The 9581-nt window shown below is 35.2% G+C and overlaps 1 pseudogene; it reads right to left on the bottom strand.

The window, feature by feature from the left end:
* Nucleotides 1-8230: 8230 nt before the first annotated feature.
* On the bottom strand, nucleotides 8231-8432 carry LOC141520009 (thymosin beta-15A homolog; annotated as a pseudogene).
* Nucleotides 8433-9581: the final 1149 nt, after the last annotated feature.

Genomic DNA, 9581 nt, shown 5'->3' with positions numbered 1-9581 from the left:
ACTTAGTAGTTGAATTGTTTGTTTCTGGAAGCTTTTAGAATTTTCTGAGAGTTTTGGAATTTGGCTATAATATTCCTGGAAGTTTTTCTTTTGGGATCTCTTTCAGAAGGTGACTGGTGAATTCCCTCAATTTCTATTTTACTCTCTGCTTCTAGCATCTCATGGAAATTTTGCTGTATTATTTCTTGAAAAATGAAGTCTAGGCTCTTTTCCTGGTCATCACTTTCAGGTAGCCCAATAATTTTTAAATTATCTGTTTTTCAAGGTCAATTGTTTTTCCAATGAAATATTTCAATTTTCTTCTAATTTTTGGCTTTTTGGGAGGAGTTTTATTTCTTCCTGATTTCTTGCAAAACCATCACCTCCTTTAGCTCCATTCTGCATTTGAAGGAGTTATTTTCTTCAGAGAGCTTTTTTATCTCCTTTTCCAGCTGACCAATTCTTCTTTTTAAGGCATTCTTCTCCTTCATTTGCTTTTTTGCTTTTGATTTTTTTTACCATTTGGCCTGAACTGGTTTTTAACATTATTTTAACATTATTTCTTTCACCAAGTTGTTGATTTGATTTCATGATTTTTCTGCATTGCTCTCATTTCTCCTTTCAGTTTTTCCTCCAACTCCCTTAATTGCTTTTCAAAGTCTTTTTTTTTTTTGAGCTCAACCATAGTCTGAGCCCATTTTCTATTTCTCTTGGAGGTTTTGGAGATGGAAGCTTCTATTTTGTCATCATCTGAGTATGTGTTTTGATCTTCCTTGGGACTAAAATAATTTTCTGTGGTCAGATTCTCCTTTTTCTGTTGTTTACTCATTTCCTCAACCCAAGACTAATTTATAGCACTTCCAAGGCTTTGGGTTTTTTTTTTTGGGACACCCCACTGGGACCTTTTTTCTTTCAAGGTCTTATCCTGTGCTTTGATATGTAGATGACCACAGCACTTCCCTCTGCCCTGGAGCTGTAAGAAGGAGTCCTGCTTGGCTTTCTTAATAAGGAAGCCCAAACTGCAACCTGGATCTGAGTATAGGCAGACAGCAGAATCCTGCTCCCAGGGAGAGCTGAGAAATTTCTTCAGTCTCCCTTGACCTCCTTACCATCTGTGGGCTGTGCTCTGGAGGTGCAGGATGATTTCTCCTGATTCTCACTACAGGTTCTGTGACCAGTGCTCCGCACTCCACACTCATTCTGGTCTAGCAGAATTCTCTCACTGCCAGTTCAAGCTATTCCCAGGTTATGCTGTGACTGGGCCTTTTTCCAACTCCCAGTCCTGGTGAAACACACCTTTCCTGTGGAACTTCTAAGTTGGACTGGGAAAATGTATCACTCAGTCTTTCTATGTATTCTGCCCCTCTAAATTTTGGCTAGAGTCATAATTTGAAAGCTTTTGGAATTTTTTTTGGGGGGGAAGGAGTTCCCTGGAAATGATGCTTTCATTCCACCATCTTGGCTCCACCCTTAATCCTTCCATTCTAAAGAACAATTTAGAACTATGTCCAAAAAATCTTCTATAAAACTGGGCATACCCTTTGATTCATGACAACTACTACTAGGTCTATATCCCAAAGAGATCATGGAAAAAGGAAAAGAACCCATATGTTCAGAAATATTTATAGCAGCTTTTTTGTGGTGGTAAAGAAAAAGTTTGGTAAAACTTACATGAACTGTTTCAAAGAGAAGGGAGAAAAATCAGAAGAATTTTGGACACAGTAACACCAATTCTGTAATGATGATCAACTGTGAAAGACTTGGATACTCTCATCAATAAAATGATCCAAGACAATTTCAAAGAACTCATGATGAAAAAATGCTATCCAGAGAGAATTGATGTACTCTGAGTACAAATTAAAGGACAGTTTCTCATTTCCCCCCTTTTTTGGCAATATGACTAATAAGGAAATATGTTTTCCATGGTTTCACATGAATAATTGATATCATATTGTCTTCTCAGTGAGAGGGGAAGGTATGGGATTAAGGGAGAGAATCTTGAACTTAATATTTAAAAAGAGAAAAATTGTTAAAATAAATAATAGGGGTAGCTAGGTGCCATAGTGGATAAAGCACTGGCCCTGGAGTCAGGAATACCTGGGTTCAACTCCGGTCTCAGACACTTAATAATTACCTAGCTGTATGGCCTTGGGCAAGCCACTTAACCCTGTTCGCCTTGCAAAAACCTAAAAAAAAAAAAAACCCAACCACCACCCCAAAATAAATAATAAATAATAAATTTGAAAAGGGTAAGAAATTGCCTTATAATAATAGCTAATTTTGATTTTAATTAGGAGGTGGCCCCTTGGATCTAAATAATACTATCAAAATAATGTTGTTTTTGTTTAGTAGCTTTCAGTTGTATCATGTTCTTCATGAACTCAATTTAGATTCTCTTTGCAATGATTCTAGAGTAGTTTCCATTTCCTTCTCTAGTTCATTTCCTCATAATTCAGATGAGGAAAATGAGGCAAACAGGATTTAGTGACTTATCCAAGGTCACATAGCTAAGTAAATTTCTGAGGATTGATTTGAATTCAGAAAGATGAGTCTTCCTGACCTGGGTCTGGCACTCCATCTACTCTGCCACCTAGCCAATCAATACTATCTATATACTTTTTAGAAATAGTTAAAGGCAGTGTGGAAAAAGAATTCCTTATTTATAGTGAAGTTCTCCAGATATACCTAATTATAACTCACAATGTTACTTCATCGATCAGACAATGTTGATGTTAAGACAGTGAGCAGAATCAGAATTGAATAGGAGGAGAGCAACTCAGATCACATTTAGGAAATTTCATAGACTCTCTCCATGATCCCAAGCCAATTCATACCTCCAAACATCATTACCATTCATATTTTTTCCTAGGTACATAATATAGGCTTGAATTATAGAACATTTCAATCTTGAAAAGAGTCATTTTTGGAAACAAACACAAAAGACAATGAAAAGATGTGAAGAAAATCTAAGTAGATGAAACTTTGTCAACCTCTCCACAAGAAAGAGGGTACCCAAAACTCCAGGGATGCCTACCATAAGAAAAAGGAGATGAGCTGTTTATGAAGAAAAGTTAAAAGAGAAGCAATATAATGTAGTGTAACTGTCTAATTTTGTACTTAAAGATCCTGGATTCAAATCCCAGCTATGAAATTTCCTTTGTGATTTTGGAAAACACTGTCCTCATCCCCCACCTACTGTCTCAGTTTCCTTCCCTATATAATGAGGTGGTAGAAATTGAACTAGAAGATTTATGAGGCCTTTCCATTTCTGGCTCTGTGACTCTACCAAATTGTTACCTTGACAATGAAATATTCAAAAACTTCTAATACTTTCACGGATATAGAAGAGAAACACAGTATGAGATCACAAATGCAGGATCTAATGAGAAATAGAATAAATATTGCTCCTGGTATTCAATTTAATTAAATGTTTATTTTCCATTATGTATAAGATCATGGGTTAGCAGACTTATCTATGGCATATGATCTTTCATTTTCTCCTTCTTAATGACACATGGTGATGTGTACTATACTATACTATGTGTACACTGTACTATGTAGTGGTTGATTCCACCATTCAGAGTTTAACTGTTCCCTGAATCTTTCAGAAGCCTAAGTCTCCACCTGGTGGCTAAATTAGGTTTTGGAATCACTCTTAATGGTGTTTCTCAGAATCCAGTAAAATTTCTGGCTCCTCTGAAAAAAGAAGGTTCTTTATCATTTCTAAATTAGAAAATAAATATATAACAAATTTCAGGAGTCAAAGTTCCTGCTTCTGTAGCCTTGAAACAAGAACTCCTTGAGGGAAAAACTTCTATTTGAAGATAAGCAGGGCTCTATCCTCATTTGCATGAAATGTCTATCCTTTGTCTCTCTAGCATCTTCCATATTTGATCTGCTCAACCCCTATCCCCTTTTCACTGTCCCTTTGCTCCATTCCTTCCCCCCAAGGCTAGCTAATACTTGTTGACTATAAATTGTTTAGAGTGCCTTTCTTAGTAATGTTTCCATTTTAAGCCTTATAGATTTAATTGTGGAATGGAAAAGGGAGAAACAAATTAGAATTTATTACACTTGCTAGAGTTTTACAAACATTTTTTCACTTCTCAGAACAATCCCAAAAGGTAGGTGTCATTATTATTGACATTTTGCTGTTTTTTTAAAATTTGAAAACATTATTTTCAGTTTCTAATTTGTTTCCTCCCTGGGCCTCTGGACTCTTGTATAGAATAAAGCCACTATATTATTTAGACTCCTTCCTAATGATGCAGAATTCCTAACTTTCCTTTCAAGTGTTCATTGCACTTTCATTATTATCCTAGTTCACTGGCTGTGTGAGAAAGTCAGAATACTCCTATCTTACCATTGCCACTTTCAGACTTGTCCTCTAATATTAAATAACCTCTTGATCTTTGGGGTTCATTTCATCTACATTCATTACTCAAAGATTCTGGTAGACATTACACTATTTCCAAATTCTACCCTTCTACCTCCTTTTTTTTTTTTTTAGATTTTTCAAGGCAATGGGGTTAAGTGGCTTGCCCAAGGCCACACAGCTAGGTAATTATTAAGTGTCTGAGGTCGGATTTGAACCCAGGTACTCCTGACTCCAAGGCTGGTGCTCTATTCACTGTGTCACCTACCTGCCCTCTACCTCCTTTTTTTAAAAAAAGAAAATTTTAAAAATTAAATTTTACAGACACATTTGTTTTTATATCACCCAAGTTTGCTCCATTATTTCCCCTCCTCCTCTCAAAAATCTATCCTATTTAATCTTTTTAAGAAAAAAGATGAAGGAAACAAAAAACCTGATCAATACATTAAAAAAAAAGATTGAATATATATGCATTCAGTGTCCCACACTATGAACATTCCACCTCTGCAAAGGAGTAAAGGGAGTTGTCTTTTCATTTTATTTTTTTCTATTTTTGTTTTTTGTAATTCTCTAACATTTACCTTTAATTATTTTGTGGTTTCTACTTATGTTGTAGTCATTGAGCATATTGCTTTCTTGGCTCTGCTTGTCTTACTTTGCATAACTTAACGTAAAAGTTTTCATTCTGTTCACTACTCATCAGATTTCTAATTTCTTACCACACAATAATATTATTTTACATTTATGTACTATGATTTTAGTCATTCCTGAATCAATAGTCATCTATTTTTATTACCAGCTCTTATCTATTACGAACTGAAATATTTTGGTACCTCTAAGGATGTTTTTCTTTTCAAAGGCATCCTTGGAAGAATAATGGAATCCATGGAACATTTTAGTCACTTTATATACATAACTCCCAAAGCTATACTGATTCATAGTTTCATCTATAATATGCTGGTGTCCTGTCATTCTCAAAATCCCTACAGAATTGACAATTCCCATCTTTACCATCTTTGGATTGTTTTGACTTGCATTTCTCTCATTAGCAATTTGGAACATTCTTTCATATAATTATTAGTAATTTGCAATTCTTTTGAAACGGTTTATTCATATCCTTTGATATCTGTGTCTGTCTCTGTCTCTATCTCTGGAATTTGGACTCTGTCCTAGGCTCTGTTGTATATAATACATATGTGTGCATATGTACATATATTTAACATGTATGTGATCTGTATATGCACTTTTGACTGTATATACAAATATATATACACAACTATATATACATACATATCATTATATATGCATTATATATAGCTTTTTGTGCACATTCTTTTATTTTTTTGTCTCTATATCTTGGATATTGCTGTTTTCAGTTGTTTCAGGTATCTCTGATTCTTTTTTGTTTGTTTTTTTAGGTTTTTGCAAGGCAAATGGAGTTAAGTGGCTTGCCCAAGGCCACACAGCTAGGTAATTATTAAGTGTCTGAGACCGGATTTGAACCCAGGTACTCTTGACTCCAAGGCCGGTGCTTTATCCACTATGCCACCTAGCCACCCCTAGGTATCTCTGATTCTTTATGACTCCATTTTGGGTTTTCTTGGCAAAGATATTTGAGTGATTTGCCATTTCCTTTTCTAGTTCATTTTATATATGAGGAATCTGAGGTAAACAGGATTAAGTGACAACCAGGATCACACAGCTAGTAAGTGTCTGAAGCCGGAATTGAACTCAGGAAGATGATTTTTCCTGACTCAGATCCAATATGACACTTAGCTGTTTGATATGTTGGATATCAAACTATTATATGATAAATTTAGTGCAATTATTTAACCCCCATTTAATCACTTTCTTTTTAAATCTAAATATATTCATTTTGTTTGTATAAAATCTTTTCACGTAATAAAAGATAACTATTTTTATCTTTTGTGATTGTCTCTATTTCTTGTTTAGTTAAGTAGACATCTTATTCAATATCGTCCTCTTTCCTGCCTCTCTTTCTAGATATCCTTTATGTGTAGTCTTTCCACTATGTCTTGTTTTACATATAAGATTCCTGAGCATAAAGATTATTCATTCAATTCATTCTCTCTCCCCAGGAGATATTTTCAAAAATTCTATACTTTATAAAGCTCATTGTCTTGATGACTATATTGATGGTTGGGAGTGGGGGGCGGGAGGTGAAACTCTTTCTATTCACATCATATATATTGTTTTTCTCTTTTAGCTGATGAAGACTTTGAGAGAAACATAAATTTAGTGCCTTCCTCATGATCCTAGAAATAATTGGTAGAGAATTAGAAATTCCAATCAAGGTCTCCTATAAGTCTATGAGTTTTTATATTACACCATGCATTTGTCTCTCAATATGGTGATGATTTGTACCCAGGTGAACAGGTACAGGTGCATCTATTTTCAAAAACCTAAATTCAGATAAAATTCATTGATCTCTAACAGATAGACTAGCCAGAACCTGTGCATGCACGAGGGCAAAAGCAGATCAAAAACAGGAAAAGAGACAGGAGGTTATAAATATCTTAAAATACAGGTTGTAAAGTCAAGGCAATCCATAAGGAACTGGGAGGACTATTAGGACTTAGGAGAACAAAGCAAAAGGAATATCAAACAGCTGAACAGTACTTTAATTATAATCATCTAACAATTTTAAAGCACTTGAAGATTTACAAACCTATTTTCATGCTTATCTCTTGATCGCCACAATACTTCTACTACCTTCCACCTGCAAGTAAGTAGCAGACACATTCATGTTCAAATAAGACCAATGAAAAAAATGAAGCTTAAGGTTAAATGACTTGTCCATGTCTATATATGTAACAAGCCTCAGAGGCGCAATTTAAACCTAGATCACTTGGCAGCTAGTTGGCACAGTGGATATTGTAATGGTGTTGGAATCAGGAAGACCTGAGCTTAAATCCAGCCTCCTATTCTTTTTATTTGTTTGTTTCTTTTGTTCTGGGGAGGTAGTCTTGGCTAAATGACTTACCCAGGGTCACACATCTAGTAGGTGTCTGAGGTCAGATTTAGACTCAGGTCCTCCTAATTCCAGGACCATTGCATTATCCACTGTGTCATTTAGCTGCCCTCAGCTAAGAGTTTCAGACTCTTACTAGTTATGTGACTCTAGGTAAATCACTTAGCTTCTGTCAGTCTCAGATTCTTCAAATGTAAAATGTGAATAATAATAGCACCTACTTCATAGCAGTGTTGTGTGAATAGTAATTGTCCTTCATAAAGAGGACCATATCATCATATATAAGATGGCATGACTTGTATATTATTTATCATCCTTCTGAATTACTTTTCCAGAATCTTTTTATCCCTTTACTTGATTTCATAGGAAGCAGAACTTCCAATGGTAGTCTGGATTCTGAGGAAACCTTTGGCCTTTTGAATGTGAATTCCCTCTCATATCAATGAGGCTCTGTGGTGTACCAGCACAACATGGTTCATCTAAGCCTGATGATGAAATAATACTTATAATGCACTTTTTTCCACCACAATTTTTACTTTTATTTCTTATTAGATATTATATTAAGTATAGAAGAAAATGTAATATTGTAAAGGCAAGAAAAACACTTAATCACCCTATAAAGCAGTGTACAGAAAATGAAGTGGGGTAGGGAGGGGAGAGGAGGGGAGTGAAATGAGGCATAAGCCTAAGTGATGATCAGTGGTCTGCACATTTACCCACTTTCTTTGTTAACCCTTTTAGTGTTGTTAACAGCTTTCTTATTTTCCTTTCATGAATCAGCTCTTTCTTAGATAAGCACATGATGGACATGGCTGGGCAACACTGGATAAGGAGATGGAAGCAGCCTAAAATACTGAACAGCTAAGCAAACAGACAAAGGCGAAACAATATACTCTGGAAGCTCTCGATTCTGTTGCTGGGAAGGGAGGCCCCATCCCTAGGAAGACTTGACGCTTTCCTTCTCCTGTTCAATGGTTTTCTGGGAAGGAAGAATGTTCTTCTCTTCTGTGTTGGTCTTTTTTCAGCTTATTCTTGTCAAATTTCTCCACTTCGGAGAGGTCTGGTTTGTCAAACATTTTGGCTGGCTTGCTGGGTGCTTGGTACGCCCGCTGCTTCTGCACTGCTTCGGAGCCTTTGGAGGAGTCAGCTGGAGCCCGGCAGGATCGGCAGAAGAGTATAACGCACTTTCAACAGTGACAAGAACATAGTAGCTCCTTAATAATTACTTGTCTCTTCCTCCACTTTCCATGATTCCAAGTTCAATTCACCAGTGATTCTCAAACATTTTGGTCTGATAATTCCTTTACATTCTTTAAAAATTCTTACTTCCTCCGAAGATCTTTGTTTTACATCACTTATTTAAACTGATAGTTACCAAATTAGAAATTAAAATTAGTAATTTAAAAAATATTTGTTTTTAAAATAACAATAAACCTGTTTCATGTTAACATAGGCAGCATATTTTAATGAGAAGTAACTGTATTTCCCAAAACAAAAAAAATGAGAATGTCATTGTTTTACATATTTTTATTTGCTATCTGGCTTAATAGAAGTCAGTTGGATTCTTATATCTGCTAGTACAATCAATCTATTATGATATCTTATTTTGGTTTGAAACATGAAAAATCTAGTCTTATACTGATATTGGAGAAGAGAGAGTATTTTAATTTACATATAGCATCACAATAATGTTATGAAAATAGTTTTGATCTCAAGTACCTTTTGAAACATTCTCAGGAAAGAATGGGTCATGCTTTGATAACCTGACTGATGTGATAGTAGTAGAAAGTATATTACCTCTATATTCAGAGGAACTAGTCCTACCATATGACTTTAGTTAAGTCAGTGGACAGGAACACTATTTTTCATTTTATTTTTCCATTTTTTTTCACATTACTACAATAGTCATGTTGTAAAAGTAAACCTGCCATATAGAAAAAGAAACCTCAAGAAAAATAAAGAAGTGAAAGAAAAAAAAGTGTGCTTCAGTCTGTATTCAGATACCATCAGCATTATCTTTGGAATGGATAGCATTCTTTATCATAAATTCATCAGAGAAATCACTTCAATATTTTTCCCATAACTGCTATTGGTATATTTCCCTCCATCCCATTCCTCCCTATTCCCCCATTTATGCTATTCTCTTTCTCACCTTTCATCCTTTCCAAACTCAAAAATATTTTGTATCTGACTATCCTCTTCCCCAAATCTTCCTTCTCTTCTCTCACTTACACC

Source organism: Macrotis lagotis, chromosome 4, assembly GCF_037893015.1.
Source record: "Macrotis lagotis isolate mMagLag1 chromosome 4, bilby.v1.9.chrom.fasta, whole genome shotgun sequence".
Lineage (NCBI taxonomy): Eukaryota > Metazoa > Chordata > Mammalia > Peramelemorphia > Peramelidae > Macrotis > Macrotis lagotis.
This window is presented reverse-complemented; position numbering and strand designations above follow the sequence as displayed.